General features: G+C 36.7%; 1 non-coding gene across 1 annotated transcript; it reads left to right on the forward strand.

The window, feature by feature from the left end:
* Positions 1–22,163: 22,163 nt before the first annotated feature.
* Positions 22,164–22,236, forward strand: TRNAE-CUC. The gene has a single exon. It is a non-coding gene; the product is annotated as a tRNA-Glu (tRNA).
* Positions 22,237–22,715: the final 479 nt, after the last annotated feature.

Here is a 22,715-nt window from a genome sequence, read left to right on the forward strand (position 1 = left end):
GGCCGAGTCGAGCTCCTGCTCCATCCGGTCTTGTCTTATGCTCACGTACTCTTCGGTCGGGACATATCCTTGAAGAACGGACTCACGAACTCTCCCGGAACTCTACTGGTGATCATCTCTCTGGTGTTGCTCATCGGTCCGGATCGATCCTCCTCTCTTTGCTCTTTGCCTTACGTCGGTGCGGTCGTCTTTATAACATGTCTGATACACTTTGAGATTTGCGTCACCGGTCACGGACGTCGATTTTCCAGATCCATCTTGATCGATCATTTCTCTTTTTGCCCAAACCAAGTCTCATGCCTTCCAAACCAATATCCAGTCAACCTTGACCTATTGGTATCACATGCTTAGCATCTGGTCACTCCCTTGACCTGCTAAGACTCCCTACCAAGTGTCCGGTCAATCCCTTTGACCCACTTAGACTTTTCTCTTCGTGCCAAGTATCCGGTCACTCCCTTGACCTACTTGACCTTCACAACACCAGATGTCCGATCAGCCTTGATCCATCTGGATTTTTCCTTGCCCGGCTTCACTCACCAGGATTTCCCAACTGCCTGGCTTCACTCACCAGGACTTTCCCTTGCCTGGCTTCACTCACCAGGACTTTCACTTTCACCTAGCTTCATTCACTAGGGTTTTCACCTGGCTTCACTCACCAGGATTTCTAATCTGCCTGGTTTCACTCACCAGGACTTTTCCGTCTGCCTGGCTTCACTCACCAGGACTTTCCATCTGCCTGGCTTCACTCACCAGGACTTTCACTTGGCTTCACTCACCAGGATTTTCACCTGGCTTCACTCACCAGGATTTTCCATCTGCCTTCCTGATCTAGAGAACGAGCTACCGAGCCCTAGTCGAGAGAGAGCGACCGAGCCCTCTCCGTCTTTCACTTCGGTCCGAGCAGAGCAGCAGAGCCCTCTCGGCCCTAGTCAGGAGGCAGAGCTACCGAGCCCTCTCCGACTTCCACTTGCAAGTTCCCATACTTGGACTTCTCCGTGCCAAGTCTCCATACTTGGACTTTCTCCGTGCCAAACTCCTCGCTTGACCTTTTCCGTGCAAGCTAGCTCCCTGCTTGGACTTTTCCGTGACAAGCCCCACTTTTTCGTGCCAAGTCAACTCACCTCGGGTCATCCAGGTCAACCTTGACCAAGGGTTGCACCCACAACCTGTTCTTTGTCAAACATCAAGATACAACTTGAGTCAGGTCAACTCGAGTCAGGTCAACCAGGTCAACCTTGACATAAGGTTGCACCAACAATCTCCCATCAAAATACAACTCTTCTGTTCTCGTCAAACATCAAAATACAACTCGAGTCAGGTCAACTCGAGTCGGGTCAACTAGGTCAACCTTGACCTAAGGTTGCACCAACATCTATAAGGCAAGTAAACACAATAGAGCACAAGTACCACCCAATACGAGAAATCGTATAAACGAGGAGAAGTTGTTGCTGCCTAGATTGCATCAGATGATGTGCATATTGAAGGGTGGGGAATCAGATGTATGGCAGCAGATATAGCAGCTTAGTCTTTTAGTATAAGTGGGAGATTGTTAGGATGTATACTAAAAGCCTAGCTTTTGGTATAAACATTTATCCATAAATAAGAATCACATTGGTCAAATGTCTACATTTATGATAAATGTAGTTGTTCAATTAATTTATATTATAGATAACATGGTGTGTGGTGTCACACACAGAGGATCATGTTATCAGTACCTTATAAATTATAAACAGTAGCTCACGACCTAGATGGAAAGGAACAAACCATTGGAATGTCGTAGTGTAATTAGGTAGTAGTTTATCTTAACTATATAATTACACTAGTACACTTAGAGTGTATTGAGTAGGACCATTAGAGGTCATTTCTTTTATACTGACTTTATAAAGGAATAAAGACCTCAGTTATTATGGAAGTGTGTGCTCTTAATCCTAATATAATAACAAGCACATATATTTGATATTTATTTCTTTAATTTATCAATGGGTGAGATTTAGTTTGATAAATCAATAAGCCCGATAAGTTGGGAAATGATATCACTTATACTGTGTGTTATTGATTATAGAAGGAAACTGTATCCTAGTAATCTAGGTTGAGAATGTCCCCAAGAGGAGCTCATAAGGATTGTCATGTTAAACCCTGCAGGTGGACTTAGTCCGACATGACGATAAGGTTGAGTGGTACTACTCTTGGACTAAGATATTAATTAAATGAGTTGTCAGTAACTCATTTAATTAGTGGACATTCGACATCTTAAACACAGGGAGACTAACACACTCATAATAAGAAGGAGCCTAAAATATAATTTGGGATTGGTGCGGTAGTTCAATAATAGTTCTCTAGTGGAATGAATTATTATTGATAAAATTAAGTTGTGTGTTCGGGGCAAACACGGGATTCTTAATTTTATCGGGAGACCAAAACCAATTCCTCCTCTCGGCCCCTATCGTAGCCTCTTAATTATAGAGTACTATACCCACCTATACCCACCTTCTTACCCATCCTGTAGGGGCCGGCCAAGCTAGCTTGGAGACCAAGCTAGGGTCGGCCATGGCTAGGTTCATGGGTGAATTCATGTGGCCGGCCCTATTAAAATAAAAAGGAATTTTAATTTTAAAAAAAAATTCTTATATGGATAACATGATTTAAAAGAGAGTTTAAAAATTTAAATCTTTCCTTTTATAAGATTCTACAAAAGATTAAGAGAAGATCTAAATCTCTTTCCTTATTTGTAGATTAAAAGGTTGATTTTAATTTTGGTAAAAACTTTCCTTTTAATCATGTTCATGATTTAAAAGAAAGTTTAAAAATTAAAAATTCTCTTTTATTAGTTTCTACAAAAGATTAAGAAAAGATTTAATATCTTTCCTTATTTATAGATTGAAAGGAGATTTTAATTTTTAGAGATAACTTTCCTTTTTAAAAATTATCCACATGTTTAAAAGAAAGTTTTTAATTTATAAAATTTTCTTTTTATTAACCAATCATGAAGGGATAAAAATTATTGGAGAAATTTTTATAAATTTCCGAAAGCAAATAAGGAAGTTTTAATTTATGTTTAAAATTTTATTTGCTTGGAGATATTAATGTGGCCGGCCATTGAAATTGAGAAAAGAATTTTGATTTTAATTAATTAAAATTTTTCTTTTTCATGGCAAAAGAATTAAGGAAGTTTTTATTTAAATTTCCTTATTTGCCAAGACCAAGGATTATAAAAGAGGGGGTAGAGGTGCATTCATGGTGAACGACTCTATTATTTTTCCTCTATTTTTCTCCTTGGGTGTGGCCGGTTCCTTCTCTTTCTTTCTTCTCCATCTTGTGGCCGAACCTCTTCATGCTCTTGGAGTTTTAATTGGTGGCCGGATTCTTGCTTGGAGAAGAAGGAGAGAAAGCTTGCATCCCTTGAAGCTTGGTTGGTGGAAAAAGTTCTTCATCCTTTGGAAGTTTTTGCTTGGCCGAAACTTGAAGGAAGAAGAAGAAGGTGCTAGGTGGTTCTCATCTCGGAAGATCATTTCCCACACAATGTCCGAGATTAGAAGAGGAATACGGTAGAAGATCAAGAGGTCATTGTGTTCAAAGAAAGGTAAAACTAGTAATTGTTTCCGCATCATACTAGTTTTGTTTTTTTGTAAAAATACCAAATACAAGAGGCATGCGATTCTAGTATTTCGAATTAGTTTTCGATGTTGTGTTCTTTTATTTTTCTTTTCCTTGTGATTTGATTGTTCTTTTTGGTTGACCTAAAGTTATTTAAGGAAATTAAATATTAGCTTTCCTTAAAAGGTTTTGCCTAGGCGGTGGTGGTTATTCCCATATCCAAGAAGGCCATGTGCCTCGCCATACAGTCCTGGAAGCCAATTCTGGAAATTAATATTTAATGGAATTAATAACCTAGGTGATTTGGATCGAACGTGTTAAGTTCCGCAGGAGATCCAAATCTAAACCTAAAAGAACATATAAGTTAAACTTGGGATCAAACGTGTTAAGTTCCGCAGGCGATCCAAGAAGAACACATGGTAGCTAGGAAAGGTTCAGATCTTGTACAAAATTTTTGTACTGAGGAACCATTAGGTTTTCCGAGTAGCAACCAACAATTCCATGTTCTATAACTGCCTGTATTTGTCATATACCTCCAAATGCAGCAACACTCTTTGCTAGATATTTAAAACAAGAGTACAAATGTTATCTTAATCCATCTTAATCTAATAAGAAATACAATTAAATATCAATTGTGCTACGAACCTACACAGTAGTGTCCATACAGTATATCTCAAATCTATAAGTCGGACTCTATTTTTTCATAATCCTCATGTAAATATTTATGATTTGACTATCAACAGGCTTACCAAATAAAAAAGGACAGAATACATGTCTAATCAGGCTCAGGAAGTCATCTTGCCAAATGATAACACTAGATGGAGAGAAAAATTATTTCCATTACAAATATTGATCTAATAACAGATTTCGGATCTAATCAATATTGATATATCGATCTGTTGATACGAAGTATTCCGGCAATCCCCACGATCCGAGTCCGAGCTATTGGAATAGATTCGGCAGGGGATCACGAAATTTTGGCTATCTTCTCCATCTAATGAATGAGGAGTCCGTTTAGAAATCGCCTGCCCCGCACCCACCCCCCGAGTATATGATTCAAGAGGAATCACACGAGGGTAGATTGATAAAAACCTCTGGTGAAAGAAGTGTTAAGATAAAATTTAACATATTCAAATTAAACTTACTCCAATTCATCCCTAAATAGAAATTCTGTCAACACCTCTTGTAGGATCGATGCACTCTAGAGGGGGATGAATAATCATGGCTTTTTTACTCATTTCAGAAAACACTAAATAATGCAGTGGAATAAAGAGAGAAAACAAAACTAACACCTTTAGTTTTACTTGGTTCAGAACTTGTGACGACTCCTACTTTAAGGTCCGCGATCATTGATCACTTACGTTGGGCAATCCACTATCAATTCATAAATTCTTTACAAATATGCAAGTATAAGTATTGAAAAGACAAGGTATACCAACAACAAATGATTAGTAGTTGTTCGGTGATTATCAAAGCAGCGGCTGCGGTTTGTTGAGTTGTTTTGGAGTAGCGTGCGCATAAGATGATCTTTCTGAATATGTTGTTCCGAAGCTGCTGGTCGACCCTCCTTTTATAACTAAGCCAGACCTTATCTAAATCCACTGATCTTGGGATCAGTCTTTGACTCGACACTGATCGATCGACCGATCTAGGTGTTCAGTCAACGGAACCCTCTGAACTTGCCCAGCTTCTCATCCACATGCTTCTGCTCGGATAAGAGTCTTCGTTCGGTCGACTGACCCTGTCATTTGGTGGACCGATCCTACTGACCTTGCTGGCCTATCTAATCTAATCCATCCGGCCCGACCACATCGACGCCTATCCACCGTTATGTCGATTGAACCCTAGGTTCAGTCGACTGATCCTTCGATCGAATCTGATCAGTTGGCTAGAAATCTACTCTGCTTTCTTGGAGGTTCGGTTGACCGATCCTTGGTTTGGTTGACCAATCAAGGCCAAAACTTCAACCTGTAAAATGTTAGTTTTCCTGCAAAATAGAGTTAGACAAATAGCAAATAATAGTAATATATAACTTTGACAACCTTCGGACTGTCTAGTTCTGACTTTCATATTTTCTTCGAAAATCGTAGGTCGAACTGACGCCAGCACCTGAGACTTCAAGTCTTCATTCTAGAGGTCCGCTTCACGACTCGTCTAGACTTTCACCTGGTTCATGACCACCAGGCTTTTCACTAAGAAAACCAACTCTAGGATTTCGCCCAAAGTGTTCGATCCATCAAGTCTTTCCACCTAGGGTTATCACCCCCTAGGACCTAGGATTATCTCCCTCTAGGGTTTTCCATAACCTAGGGTTATCACCCCCCCTAGGACCTAGGGTTACCTCCCCCTAGAGTTTTCCACCTGCCTAGAATCCACTAGGACTTTTGCCTAAGAACACTTAAGACTTTCCTGCAAACTTAATCACACTTATTAGACAACAAGACATCTTAACTTTGGACCCTTTGTCATAATCAAAACTTAAGTTTGATCATCTAGTGCTTCCTGCACCAACGATCTCCCCTTTTTTGATTATGACAACCTGGGTCAAAGTTAAGTAAATGTAACACCCCAAATTTCAATATTTGGAGTCCTAAAAGTCCTTATAAAAATTTAGAAATACTATAGAAATATTTTATAGATTTTTAGAAATTTTTAGAATATTTTTATGTAATTTTTGGAGGTCGTTTGGTATTTTTACTAAACGAAAGAAGTTTCAGCAAAAATGTGGTCCAAGCCGAGATTCGAACTGGAGACCTCCGATTAAGCAGAACCTTAAGCAAATTCGGCTAGCCAACTGTTCCGCCAATGGTTTGTGAACATATATGGAACGAAATATATATAAGCTCTATTTGAAACAGAAATGCCTTAGGTTTAAAAAGGTTGCAGAAAATTTCCTGATGCCAAGGCTTGACCCGGCAACCTACGGCCGCAGCAAATGCTTTAAGCGGAGCGGCTGACCAAGTGTCCCAGCAAGCATTGCTGATTAATAAGGGAATAGGAAATAAATTGGAATAAAAAGGGGGTTCGGCGGGATTCGAACCCGCGACTCCAACCATGAACCAAACACAGCCAACCAACTGGGCTACGCGTGAGTTGTTAACCAAATATGAAGCGAGATGTATTTAAGTTATAGTAAGGAGCAGAAATAAAACCTAGGTTATAAAGGGTTAATTTCTTATTCCCGAAACCTAAACTTTTCCTCACCCTTCCCTCGCGACGGCGCCGGCTCTCGGGCGGAAACAGAGCCGAATCTAGGGATCATCACTGGCGGCCGACGAGGACTTTTTCCGGCGAGATCTCCACACCTTCGTGATCCCCTCGTCGAGAAGAACAAGTAGATACCAAGAGATCTTTGAGGAAAACAACTTCTCCGAATCCTAGCAGCCTTTTCTCTCCGGTTGTAAGTCCAAGAACAGCGAGGTGAGTTCCTACTCACCTGCAGTAGGAGTTGTTCCGAGCTTTGATTCGTTTTCATGGCTTTCGGATTCTTGTTTTCCGTGATTTTCTTCCTTATTGCTCTAAAGGTTGAAGTAGCCATAGAACCCTAGTTTTCAGATCTAAAGCTTTGGTATTCAGCTTAAGTCTTGTTGAGGTTTTGGTTAGCATAGTAAGTTTCGGATCTTGTTTCCCTTGAATTTGAAGCATGCCGTACAGCAGTGATTTCCGTTTAGTTTGTTGCCTTGGCACATAACAAGAAGAACAATCATGCTTTGGTTCCTTGTAGGTTCTAGTGTATCATCATATCCACGTATCAACTTTAGATAGCAGCAGAATTATTTTGGTAAATGGCAATTTTTAGCAAGCCTATATGCAGAAATTCATTGGTAGTATGCAGATTATCTTGTGAGCAAATTTTGGATCGGATTCAAGGTTGTTTATGTTCCTTAGTGATGCTTTCAGATTTTGGAACAAATTGTTTTATTTGTTTATGTTCCTTAGTAGACTTATTCATTTGTAGCTTAATTAGACATGCCAATTTGATTTCCTTTATAGCTTACTGGACCAGCATGTGTTTATTAAGCATTTAAGTTTCAGTTTTGATGTATATACATATATATGCACATTGAGTATTATGAGTTAGTTTAATCTGTTGGTTTCCTTAATGATAGATTAATGGATTTATTTAGAGCAGTGTACAGGATTGACTGTACTTAATTCCTTGGGTATCTAAAGCAAGCTATTAATTCTGTATCTTTTGGAAATGAATAAGTTGATTAGATGTTAACAGCATTGTGAATTTAGTTTATATAGATATACATGAGTAGATCTTTTAGTTCCCATTTGCTATTGATTTCGGGTTCTTTTCTTTTGCTGTTTTCAAGCATGAGCAGTTTTAGTTTTCATTGTTGTTTAGTATTTCCTGATGAAGCATGATATTTTGTTAATTCCATGCAGCAACGATTCCTTTATTTTCTAGATTCTATTGCATGCCTAGTAGTTGAATTGGTTTTACTTTCACAGCATGCTTAAGTTGTTCTAGTTTCCTATTTGCTATTGGAATAACATGAGCAGTTCTATTTTTATAGCATGCAGATTTTTATAAGTAAAGTATGCAGATTTTGATAGGCTTAATATGCAGATTTTTGTTAAGCTTTGCATGCAGATTTATGTTAAGCTTTGTATACAGATTTTCAGTACGTAGGGTGTGTTCTAGTGCACACCAAGTGCTTGATAAAATGCTTAGCTCAATATAATGCTACAGTAGGCATTTTAATAGCTCAGTTAATGCAGTAGAAGCATCTAAAATAACTTATTTAGTCTTGCTCCAGCTTATATGGGACTACGGTCCAATGGGTGGGCTCCCACAGTCACCTCTAGGTTCAGATAACCTAGTTCTAGGTTCAGATAACCTAGTTAAAGCAAGATAAGAAAATTAGCTATGAAATCAGTATTTTATTTTCAGCAGTGATATTCATTGGGTTGGGCTCCCACAGTCGTCCCTAGGTTTAGATAACCTAGTAAACCCTACTAGACTCGGAACTTGCAATCCCGGGTTCAGTTAGGGATGCGCGCACAGCAAGTACAGTTGTCGGGCCCATCAGCAACATGATTACTATTTTGATCTATTATGTAAATAGTTTTCAAAACTTCACAAATTAGTTATGTGAATACAAGTTAGACTCAGTTTAGCATTAATTAGTTCAGCTTATGTATCAGTTCAGTTTCCTATTGATACACATGATAGTTCTATGATTAGCTGTACATGTTTAGTATTTCAGTTAGTATGATTCCTTTGCTATTTATGAGCATGATTAGCTATACATGTTTAGTATTTCAGTTAGCATGATTCCTTTTCTATTTATGAGCATGAGTAGCTATACATGTTAGCTTTTCAGTTAGTTGATTTCTTTGCTATTTATGAGCATGAGTAGTTTTACATGTTAGCATTCAGTTTTAGCATGTTTTTATTTATATACATGCATATCGAGTTTTTGTGAGTAGGATAGCGCTCACTAAGCTTTTAGCTTATAGATACTATTTTCCTCCTACTGCAGATAAAGGAAAAGCTAAAGTATAAGGAAGAAGGCGACAAGGAGATACTGTGACAGTGTGTGATGTGTGGACTATGGAGATCCTTGAGACTTAGTTAAAGAACTCACTTAGTTTAAGAATTTGTTTAGCTTAATTTCTTATTAAGTTGATAAGAAAATTTTGTCGTAGGAAGTTATGTTTCCGCTTTTCATTACTTGCATGATTTGATTTATTAAACTGCGTGGTTGTGAAAATATATGTTCCAGCCGCCTATGGCTGAGTATACTCTGTATGTATTTACGGATATGGTCACCGGTACAGGGGAGATTCTGCCGAAATTTTTCGGTAGAGATTCCTCGTGGTTTCGATCACACCAGTTAAGTAGAGTTAGCAGTTAAGTAGCGTCCACCTCTAGAGAGTGGTAGTAGTAAGGAAGGTGGGTCGCTACATTAAAATATAACAATATTTACTATAATATAATGAAAAGGAATTTAAGCATAAGCATAATTAAAATACAACAATTTTGACATATTTAAAAAAGACTCTCTCTTATGCTCATGTTTTATATTTAACTTTTAACTTTAACTTTTCTCTTCCCCTTTTCCATATATCAAAAAAGAGTACTAAGAGAGAGAAAAAGAATCTTTAAATTTGAAAGACGAGTTTTTAATCTTTTAAACTCTCCCCGAAAGCTATTACTTACTTGGCCTAAAAAGTATTTACTTTTTAAACAAAATAACTAAATACCTAGCTTTGAAATTGATTTTCTTTTAAAAAAAAAATCTTAATTCAATACTTAGCTTTTAAAAAGTTTTTAGCAAAAACTTAGTTAAGTACTTAACTTTAAAAAGATTTTGATAAAAAAACATAGTTAAGTACTTAGCTTTAAAAAGATTTTAAAAACTTAGTGAAGTGGTTAGCTTTGGAAATGACTTAGCCTTTATAAAAACTTAGCTAATCTTAAGCTTTGAAAATGTCTTACCTTTTCCCAAAAACTTACCTAAATTTAAGCTTTAAAAATGACTTAGTTTTTTGAAAAGCTTAGTTAAGTACATAAAAACTTAGTTAAAAATACTTTTTTAAAAACTTATTATTATTATTATTATTATTTGAACTTCCTTTTTGAAAAATTTTCTTTTCAAAAATAGTTAAACAAAAAATAACACTAAACATTTTAAAGATCTGCAAAATTAATTTTGAAATCTTGAAAATAATGTTTTAACTTTAACGCCTTAAACTTCATTTCACTCTCCTTTAATTAATGTAAAAAAAAATAAATGTTTTAAGTTTTAGGGTCCTAAAGTTGATGTTGGATCGAGAAATGCTAGAGGAGGGGTGAATAGCGCTCGTGGCTTTCACTCATTTCAGAATCGCAAAACTCAAGTAATAAATGCAGCGGAAATTAAAATAACAATCACACACAAAGACACGATGAGTTACTTGGTTCGGAGCCTGTGGCGACTCCTACTCTAAGTTCCACGATCATTGATCGCTTCCGGTGGGCAACAACTATAAGTTCGAAAAGTTATTACAAACTAATTACAATTTGAACTATAAAGAAAAGTAATACCGACAACAAGAATATCAAATCTGAAGCTCGAGGTTGTCGGGATGATGTTGCAGCACTTCGGGATCATCTCGTTAGTAGCTTGTAACGTGAGGATTACTCGGAAGTTAATATATTGAGCTGCTGGTCGAGACTCCCTTATAAATGGTGTTCAAGGCGCCTCCATCAAGCTCCAAGGTGCCTTAAACCCTAAGTTTTATCCCGCTTCGATCGTTGTTGATCAGGCTTTGACCGCTGCTCATTATCCACCTGAAGGCGCCTTCAATGCCACTCCAAGGCGCCTTCGAGCAGTGATCCAAGGCGCCTTCAGTCCCCATGAAGGCGCCTCCAACTCCTCTGCACAGCTAGCTTCGGCTTGCACCCGAGGCGCCTCCAAGCTCCATGGAGGCACCTCAGACATAGTAAATAAAATATTGATAGTCTCCAGACTATCTTGGGTCTGACTTCGGATTTCCGTCCGGAAACTCTAAGTCGACCCGACGCCTACTGTTCCCTCTACGGGGAACGCGTCCTCACCTACTCCACTCAAGAGAGTTACCTGATGCTAGTACGGTCCTCCAGACCTGACTGGATTTTCCGCCTAGGGTTTCCACCCCCTAGGATCTAGGGTTACCGCCCCCTAGGGTTTTTCTCCACCTAGGGCTACCACCCCCTATGACCTAAGGTTACCCCCCCTAGGATTTTCCTCCACCTAGGGTTACCGCCCCCTAGGACCTAAGGTTGTCGCCCCTTAGTGTTTTTCTCCACCTAGGGTTACCACCCCCTAGGACCTAAGGTTACCCCCCCCCCCTTAGGATTTTTCCTTCCCCTAGGGTTACCACCCCCTAGGACCTAAGATTACCACCCCTTAGGACTTTCCTGAAACCTCATTTAAGCACGTTAGATAACAAGGAATCCTAACTTTGAATCCCTTTGCCATTATCAAAACTTGGATTCGATCGTCGGATGTTTCCCGCACCAACAGTTGAAGCATGAGAGTTCAAAGTTAAAACACAAGTTTAAAGTAATTATTTACTTTCTTAATTTTCTATCTCACTTATTCTATGTTATCAAGCATATTCAACTTATGACTTTATGTGAGACGAAATTAAGTTAATTTTTAAGTTGATTTTCCGTTTGAGAATTAAAAACGTTTAAGTTTACCTTTTGAATTTTGATTTGATTTTAAGATTGAATTTTGAAAAAATATTTAAGTTTTATATTTTGAAAGATATTTAAGTTTGAAAAAATATTTAGTTTTGAATTTTAAAATATTATAGTTTGGATTTCAAAAAATATTAAATTTTGAATTTTGAAATTTGAAATTACTTAAAATTTGAAGAGTAATTAGATTTGAACATTTAAGAATAATTAAAATTTTGAAGATTAATTAATATTTTTGAAATTAATTAAAATTAATTAAGATTTTTAAAATTAATTAAGATTTTTGAAATTAATATATTTTAAAATAAATTATACTTTTGAAATTAACTATACTTTTGAAACTAATTATACTTTTGAAATTAATTATGCTTTTAGATTTTGAGATTAATTAAGATTTTAAAATTAATTAGATTTTGAAATCAATTAGGATTTTGAATTGATTATAATTTTGAAATTAATTATAGTGACTTAGATTAATTAAATTGAATTAATTTTAGTTGAAGTTTAATTAAGTTAACTTAATTAAATTGAGTTTAATTAATTTGGAATTGGTTAACTATTTTTTAATTTAAACCTAGGTCCATTTCATCAATCAGGGAGCCTTATCAGTTTTTATGAGATGATTAATTTTATCTTCAGTTTAAATTAAAGTCTAAGGATTGATTCACATTTTAATTAGGCTAAGGTTTTAACAGTTAATCAATCAAATATTCATTTCAATAATTGGCTTACAGGTTGTGGCGAGGCACTAGGCCTTCTTGGGTATTGGATCATCAACCACTTCTAGACAAAACCTTTTTAAAAAGTAAAATATTTAATTTCCTTTCTGAAATTCCTAGATTTAACTCATCAAGTGTGAATTAAGCTTAAGTCCTTATCTACCCTAATCTAAGCATGTATAAGAAAAGTAATAAATCAAACATCATACAAATTTATCTAATGAATATGATCTTTCTATTGGCTCCCCCTAGATTATAGCCTCGATAGGGTCTATCAAGGTAATGGATTTAATCCTTAGGGATCTAATATTTATCAAGTCTAACTTGATTAATCAGGTTAGACTCGGGGACCCATGCTTGGACTAAGTTTCTATTTAATCGATTCACTAAAGACAAATAAGACTTGAATCGATGTTTGACCTTATATTCAAGTCTAGATCGGTTGTATACGGTCCTTTATTTTTCAAGAAATAGGACAAGATTCTTGGAATCCAAAGTAAACCATTCCAATTAGTCCTTGAATTCTTTTATTTGAGTTCTTTGAGAATCCTTAAACACATTCAGTATATAGAGAAAGACAATGAAATGGTCTGCAAAATCAAAGGCAGGTTCCTTATATGAACTAAATAGATTTTTCTTGAAAATTTCTTACAGAGATGTTTACCTAAAGGAAATACTTCTTTTATGACAAAAGATAGTATATAGATTAAATGATATCAAGAACTTGCTACTTCACAAATTCCTTGTCAATTCCTTTATGGTTGAATTTGGTGTCCTCAATCAACCATATCTAGAGAATTTAATTTGTTGGTATATGTATCCTCAGTGAAAGTTCAATGCCAAAAGCATACTCAAGAACATAGGAGAAGAATCATCCAGTACCACGGGAATGTTTTCTTTCATTTTGGTACACCAGTTACAAATGATTAATCATTGAAAATTGATTTTCTAAAGATGCATTCAATCAACATGAATATTCTTGTAGATATGGAATCCATAATTAACAACCACACTCTCATACTTCTGCTTCAAAATGGCAAATACAATGTGTTTGTAGAAATCACATTCAATTTGAGTCCAAACAATATCAATATAGAAAATAGGGGAATTATTGATATTTTGTTAATTGAATTGAGTATATAAAATTACATCGACCGATATATACAATAAATATGCAAACATCTTGGCTATAACAACAACAACAGCCAAGCCTTTTCCCACTAGGTGGGGTCGGCTGTATGAATCCTTTTACGCCATTGAGCTCTATCTCCTATTATATCATCATCTATATTTAAATAAATTTTATCTTATTTTATTGTTGCTAACCAAGTCTTTTTTGGTCTTCCTCTTCCTCGTTTGATATGCATGTTTATCATAGTTTCACATCGCCTAACTAGAGCATTTATTGGTCGTCTAAGTACATGTCTGTACCATCTTAAACGTGTCTCTCAGAGTTTTTCCTCAATAGATGCAACTCCGACTTTCTGTCTAATGTTCTCATTTCTTATTTTGTCCATCTTCGTATGCCCACACATCCACCTTAACATCCTCATCTCTGCAACTCTCATCTTCTGCTCGTGTGCTCGAGTCATAGCCCAACATTCAGCTCCATATAACACAACATGCACCACGGTACTGTGTCTTGAATGTGCGCAATGAGTTCGTCCATAATTAGTGTAAAAAGATAGGGACTTAGAGCTGATTCTTGATGTAACCCTATCTTTATTGGAAATGCTTCAGTTACTCCGCCTGAAGTCTTTACTCTGGTCGTTACATCCTCATACATATCCTTAATTAGTTCAATATATGTTACGCTAACACCTCTCTTTTCTAAAACTCGCCATATAATTTCTCTTGGGACTCTATCATACGCTTTTTCTAAGTCAATGAATACCATGTGTAGATCTTGTTTTTGCTCCCGATATTTTTCAATTAATTGTCTAAGAAGATGTATAGCTTCTATTGTCGACCTTCCAGGCATGAACCCAAATTGATTTTACGTCACTTTGTTGTCTCCTTCCTTAATCTTTTTCTATTACTTTTCCCAAAGTTTCATAGTATGACTCATTAGTTTAATACCCTATAGCACAATTTTGTACGTCTCCCTTATTCTTATATAAGGTAACTAGAGTACTTATTAGACATTTTTTTCGTTTTCAATATCATGTTAAATAATTTTGTAAGTCATTCAATACCTTGTTTCCCTAAACACTTCCATACCTCTATTGGAATATCATCTGGTCCAACGGCTTTTCCATTGTGCATCTCATTTAAAGTTTGTTTTACTTCTGAAGTTTGAATTCTACGATAAAAATTAAAATTTCGATTCTCATTTGACCTAATTAAATTACCCAAGTTAAGTTGGTCTCCTAAACCTTCATTAAAAAGTTGATGAAAATACCTATTCCACCGCTCTTTTATTTCTCCATCGCTTACTAATGCCCTATTATATTCATCTTTAATACATTTTATTTGGCTAAGATCTCTTATTTTTCTTTCTCTCACTTTAGCTATTCTATAAATGTCTCTTTCCCCTTCTTTTGTATCCAATTTTTGATATAACCGTTCAAAAGTTTCATTTTTTGCTTCACTCACCACTTTCTTAGCTTCTTTCTTGGCTATTGTATATTTTTTTAAGTTTTCCTCATTCTTACAAATATATAATTCCTTATAAGCTATTCGTTTTTCCTTCACTTTCTCTTGTACTTTCTCATTCCACCACCAAGATTCTTTACTTAGCGGTGCATACCCCTTTGACTCACCGAGGACACTCTTAGCTACTATTTTCAACTTTGATACCATCTTATCCCATGTTGTATTAGAGTCATCGTATATTTCACCTAATGCTTGTACTTCTACCTTCTCCTTAAATATATGTTGCTTCCCATCCTTTAACTTCCACCACTTAATTCTACGAATTGTATATATTTTCTTTCTATTGATACTATGTTTAAGACGTATATCCAACACTACTACCCTATGTTGGGTAGTTAAGCTTTCTCCAGGGATGACTTTGCAATCTTTACAAATCTTTCTATCCTTCTTCCTAACCATAAGAAAGTCAATTTGCGATTTATTATTCCCACTTTTGAATGTGACTAAGTGTTCTTCTCTTTTCTTAAAAAAACGTATTAGCTAATATAAGGTCATATGCTATCGCAAAATCTAATATAGTTTTCCCTTCCTCATTCCTCATTCCTCGTTCCAAACCCATAACTCCCATGTACTCTCTCATATTCCTCATTTTTCACTCCGACATGTCCATTTAGATCATCTCCTATTAAAATCCTTTCATTTGGTGAAATATTTTGTAATATTTCATCTAAGTCCTCCCAAAACCTTGATTTGGTAGCTTCATCTAATCCTACTTGTGGTACATATACGCTAATTATGTTCATAGTTTCTTTCGCCACTATTATCTTAAGGGCTATAATTCTATCCCCTTTTCTAACTACTCCTACAACTTCATCCTTTAACAAACTATCTACAATAATACCCACTCCATTTCTTGTTTTACTCTTTCCAGTGTACCATAACTTAAAACCCGTGTTCTCTATCATCTTTGCCTTCTCACCTGTCCATTTTGTCTCTTGTACACACAAAATATTAATTTTTCTCCTAATCATCATATCTACTATCTCCATTGATTTACCAGTGAGAGTTCCTATGTTCCAAGTTCCAAATCTTAGATTATTAATTTTCCTATCATATTTGTTCTTATCTAACCTATGGTGTGAGAACTCTTGCCTATTTAACACTACACTCAAGTTCTCATGGAGATGTAGCGGTCCTTGTTGAGACGTTACAGTCGGACCCTGTAACGCGAACTCTTGCATATTTATCACTACACCCGAGTTCTAGAGATGTAGCGGTCCTTGCCGAGACATTACAGTCGGACCCTGCAACGCGTTCCTTCCGGGGAACAACCTAGCATTAGCACAATAGTTTAATGGATTCATTGATGCAAACATCTTGGCTATGTGTACATGAAATTAGGGTTGTAAATGAACCAAGCGTTAGTGAACAAGCTTGAAGTTCGGCTTGGTAAGAACTTGTTTATGTTCGTTCAATATACACAAGATTAATTAAACAAACAAGCTTGAACAACTCGTTAAGCTAAACAAACAATCTTGAACACATATGTGTTCAGCTCGTTAACGTTCGTGAACCACGTTCGTGAACAATATTCATGAACAACGTTCGTGAATAACGTTCATGAACCATATTCATTAATAAAACTTTTTTCAATACGCTAAATAAATAATAAAATAAAATAAATAAATAAATTTAAATTATCAAACTCAATAACCAATCAAATAACTAAAAGTTTCAAATAATCAAACAAGCTTGAATTAAGAGCTTTATAACATTTAAACGAAGCAAGCTCAAGCCAAACTTTAATTGAGAGCTCGATAATATCTAAACGAACCATGCTCAAGCTAAACTTCAAATAAGTTCAAACTCATAAAAAATATACCAAACCAAGCTTGAACAATCATTTCAAAAGTTTAGTTCATTTTAAGCTTGACTCGGCTCGATTACCTTATTAAACAAGCTTGAACACTCTGAAGCTCGGCTCGGCTCGGCTCGGCTCAACTTGTTTACAGCCCTACATGAAATTACATAGCCAGATATATGTAATAAATATGCAAGCCACCTTGTGTGTCTGCGAATGAAGCAAATATGATCTGTGTTTGTACCAATCACATTCAATTCCAGTTCAAAGAATTGTAATGTAGCAGATGGGGGAACTACTGTATATTTCATAAACCAAGCACAAGAAAATAAATTGACAGATACATACTATGCAACCATCTTTTATGTGTGTGTTCTCATTTTTCAGTAGTTGATTTTACTGATATGAAAGAATTATTCAACTTGAAAAATGAAGAAGATGAAACAGATGTATAATTCCAAGTTAAATGAGAAAAAAACTTTATTAGAATAGCAAAAACAACAAACCTGGCAGTCAGGCTGATCCTCTTGGGGCAATTCATCCCTATTCTTAGTTTCCTGTGCAAAAGGCAGTTACATATTATCAAACTAACTTTCTATTGATAGCAATAAAAGCTTCGCCATCACTCATCGCTGCTATCACCTCTTCTGTGGAACTAGAAAGGTTATACTTGCACTTGCTTCCAAAATTATAGGAGTCAGTCCTCAAGTAGCGCTTGCAATATGGTTCCCCAGGGCGTCAAGGATTAGGATTCAGACGACCATCAAAGTCGTCTTTCCAATCCACCTCCTCAATCGTAAAATTCTTCATGGTCTCTACACCCAAAAAAGGACGGCATCGAATTCATATACATGTTCACAGATGGATTCTTCGCTTGCTTCCACCAAATTTCATGTAACGCTATCTCTAATCAGATTTCGTGCGGCCAACTTGCCATCCCCTCCTTTTCAACAATGTTTTTTTTAAAAAAAAAAAAGGGAAAAAAGTTTGCCTTCCCTTCCCTGAAAGGAACCAAAATGAAAAGAAAAACAAATAAAAAGAGGAAAGGATCGAAGCGGAGAAGAAACAATAACTTTCGAGGTTCTTAGGTAAGACATTGGACAACGGGTCGGAGGGGGCATTGCCCCTGTCGCCGGTCATCGAGGATGGGATCGGAGAATCCCTGACGCTTTCCTACTACACCAAGGATCAAGACCAGTGACGAGAGAAAATCCAACTCTTTGCCCTCCAAAACCACAACTCGGATCGCCGATTTCCACCGCATAGCAAAGTCGTCAATTTGGGTTAGGTCCGTCGGGTTGGTCCATCCCGCCAAATCAATTAAACAGATTGGGTTGGAATTTTATCAACTCAAGTCCGCCACGGGCCAACCCGCCTAGGTCCGCGACCTGCGCGGGTCGGCCCGCGATGGGCTTGGGTTGGGCCGCGGGTTGAGAAACACATGTAAGCAGTTTATATCAGTAGTCAATGTTGCAACTGCGAGAGCACCAGGGGTTAAATTGTAGTATTTCATTATCTTTTTCGTTGAGAGGAATACTAATTAGGAAAAACTCATACTTGTGAAGTTGAGTGTGATAGACAAAAGTTACATAAATATATATGTACACAAAGTCGATTAATCTTAAAAGTAGATCACCTTCTTATTTGATTCATTTATGGGATAAATCTGAAACATACATTATGCACAATGAAGAGCTTGGTGTATGTAACCAAACTAGATGACCTTCTTAAAAGTAGATGACCTTCTTATTTGATTCATTTACACACGCACAACCAAGGTACCACTGATCTAAACTGCTCGACGCACAGCCAGGAGTCCTAATTACTATTCCTCTTCATTGTGCAATTTTATGTCAGTTTATTATCTTTCTTTGTTATAATTTTAAAATAAAAATAGTATTTTTGACCCAACATAAGTACTTGTTTATGTTTATTTATATTTAAAATATTTATTTATGAATATATTTGATTAATAAAATATTTCTGAAGTAAAACATTGAAGATATGAACTCTTTTTTTTTTAATTTTTTTAAAAATTTGATAGGCCCGCGGATTGACCCGTCAAACCCGTGACCCACCTTGAATTGGGTTGAGTTGGAAATTTCTCAACCCACCAAGTTGACGGCCCGCCCCGTCCCGCCCCACCAAATGGTTGACCCGCCACGGGTCGACCCGCCACGGGTCGACCCGCCCTACCATGAGTTGACCCGTCTGACCGGCATAGACTGAGAATTGATGGCGGAAGGGATCAAACAAAGCAGCTCTCCCTCAATTTATAGATCTACTGATCGAAATTTATTTAATCTGTTTGATTCAAATTATTCGATTATAAATTCCTCTCTAAAGATTTTAATTGCGGAGTGGGCTTCATTGGTACTGTAATTAGCTCCATCCTTACAATAATTGGAATACTAAACCACAATTAAGGATTTGGTTAATTAATCCCACCGAATGGTTCGCTTGATTAATTTTAATTAAGACGACGTCATTAGAGAAGATCACCAAAATCCCGCGCGATGCAATCGGCCGCGGCTCCGCGCGTAGGATCCGCTGTCTATGTCGAGTCTCATTCGGGAATAGCTCATGGATCCCGCTCGTCGATGTTTCCGATTCGCTTCGCTGCCTATTTAACTTCCCCTCGCCTCTTTCGCCAAGCAGGAGATCGTCTGCCATAGTGCCATGGGCGGAGCTAGCACAGGCCCAGTGTGGGCAGCTGCCCACACTGAGCCAGGACCCATTTAAAAAATATTATTAACACAACCTAGGAAAAAAAATAGATGATGCAGATGACACAAAAAAAGAATAAGTGCTTGTTCATTTTATCTTGTTACAATAATATTTGATGCATGTTAATAACATTTTTTGCAATCCCAAATTCTTTATAAAATTTCATTGCACTTCGAATACATTATTGAACAAAAACATTAATTTTTTACATTTTTTTTCTGTTGCTGGACCTAGGCACCGAAACCACCCTTAATTTTATGATTCTCTCCTCTAGTATTTGTTTTTTTCCTAACTAAACGGCATAACAAGCATATGTAGTATGCCGAAAGCAAGATACATGTTGATACACTTCTTTTCTTGTTGTGTTTTCCATACAAGTATAAGAAAAAAAATTAGGTAGATGATGCCAAAAAAAAAATTAGCCCGATGATGTAAAAAGTTTTTGGCAAGATACACGACAATATGACTTGTAATGTGGAGAGCTTTAGTTGCTTCACTACTATTGGGTTGCTGTCGGAACTGGACGAGGCACCCTCCGCAACATGTCTGTTAACGGTAGCTGTAATTGTCTATACTAAACTAATATCCTAGCTCCGCCTCATGGCCCATCCGAGTTTGGGGGTGGCAGAGGGGGGATTTAACGTTGCGACGTGGAGAAAAAACACTAACAATTGGCTTCGTAACTCGTCACGTGGAGATCGGAAAGAAAAACCATGGCGGAGAATGCTATGTCCGTCTGGGAGAGACAGCTGATCCTGTAGCAAAGTAAAATCACATCACGAGGAAATAAGTCTATTTTTCGGGAATTTTCGAAGTTTGCGAGTCCTGATGGAAAAGCCAGAGAATTTATCTGATCGGGTCAATGTAAACAAAAGCTTGATGGAAAAGGTTCTCGTTCTACTCTTCTTCCACTTCTCCTCCTCTCTTTTTGACTAAGATTCTATCAAGAAAGTGCAAGGAAGACGTTGATCGAAAGGAATTAGATACATTTTAAAAGACTCTTGGAGTGATTAAATGCAAGTCATGATTCAGTTCACAGGGGCATGCATGGAGGAAGAAGGCAGGCAATTTGCAGAAGGAAGAGAGAAAGAGACAGAATACTCTAAATTCTACTAAAAATTCTCTGATGAATGTTGATTTAGGATTAGATTTGACTACTGAATATAACAAATATTCTACAGTATTCAGAAATCAGAAGTAAGAACTCAGAGCAATTGGTATTAATAGATGTAGAACTGTCATCCTCACAATAGATGAATTATGAATATAAAATCCATGTGAACAAGATTGGATAAGACGCAACGTTTTGACCAAAATGCATAGTGATAGATATCCTGCAAAATTGTTCCATTGATCAAGAGAAGGATGCAAAACAAGCCATTGCATTGAGTTAGTACTTTAAAGTCGAACGCGTACCTTGGATGATGAAACATCATCAGCAGAACCAGGCAATTTGACCTCAATGTTCGATGTCGCGCAAACAGCAAATTCGAGTGTTATCAAGTGGTTAGCTTAGAGTTATTATCTAATCAACAGGTAAAGATGGGACTCAACTCCAAGACCTTGTCAACAATTATAGTAACATCAACACAACCAGTTAAATAAATTGGAGTCGACTGGTAATCTGATAACAAGGAATAAACTTAGACCATAGCTGATGTAACTAATCTCTCAAGTGACAAAGAAATACGTAACTATGAATAAACAAGAACAAAGCATTCTAGAAAAGATCAAACAAAGACCAATGGCACTGTGCTCTAAGCGACAATTAATCAAACAATACAAGTGCATCCAAAATAATGTACCCAAACTAGAGGCACTGGAAACAGGGGGCATTAGCAACTCACCTTGCAGCCTTCAATCCCGAACTGGAAGAGCTTAATTCCCATATTGGTTTAAATTTTCATGGGAAAAGAGTTTGGCTTTTTGTCTTCAATGCTTTCTTTTCAATCAACCAATTGCACATCTCAATGAGCTGATAACGTCACAGCAGATGGATTGTGATTATGGAAAAGAGTCAATGATGGTTCAAAATGTGCTTTTTCTGAATCATGCAGGAAGATTTCCTAATTCTTCCAACAAGAAAGCTCTGGAACAATGTCATGATCTCTTGAATTTGGAGAAGTAAACTTCAGAATAAGTTGTGAGGAATGCATTGCAACTACAAATTCCAACTGATGTTGCTAAATGACTTGCTCTTCAGAGTTGCCCCTTGAGAGGCCATGCTGAAAGTTCAAGTAGAGCAGTTCTTCATGTAACGAGAAAGTTGCCGCGGTTGTGCTATAAAATGCTCGTCAAAATGCATCTTATGTCTCACATAAAGCTCAAAAGGAAATTCTTTCTGTTGTTCCAAACAATGTGCAAAATATTATTCAAGACTAAATTTGGCATAATTTGATGAAACTTGCAATGAATCTCATATAACTCTCGTCAGCAATAATTTTGAAATATATTAAATTAATTAAGTAGAGAATATATAAAGCAATCCGTTGTAGTCTAGTTGGTCAGGATATTCGGCTCTCACCCGAAAGACCCGGGTTCAAGTCCCGGCAACGGAATAAAGTTTTGTAGATATATCTTTTCCTTAAGATAAATTAAAATTGGTTTATTGAGAAAATTATGCCACCGACTAAAGTGCAACCTGAAGAAGAGTGCAAGAGGGATTCTTCGCTTTTTTCAGGTTATATTTTCATTAAAGTGTATTAAATCTTCTAGTTTAATTTTTGTGAGAAACGAACATAACAATATTAACTGTCTGGATAGGTTTTTATGAGTACTTTCTGATTTATCCTGATCGAAAAAATTTCGATAGGGCTGGATCGATTATCTCCACAATTAATCGGTTCGAAGTGTAGGATATATATATATATATATATAATCCATTTTATCGCCCCCACACGTTGGTGCAGTAGATATCTACATGAATGGTTGTTCCAATAGATTTTAGGTTTAATTTTCAACATGTGCAAAATTTATCGTTTAGAGTATGGGCACCCCCATGCAAAGGGCTGCTACGCAAGGTCAAATACGTTTGTGA

The sequence above is a fragment of the Zingiber officinale genome, chromosome 5B (assembly GCF_018446385.1).
Source record: "Zingiber officinale cultivar Zhangliang chromosome 5B, Zo_v1.1, whole genome shotgun sequence".
NCBI classification, from domain to species: domain Eukaryota; kingdom Viridiplantae; phylum Streptophyta; class Magnoliopsida; order Zingiberales; family Zingiberaceae; genus Zingiber; species Zingiber officinale.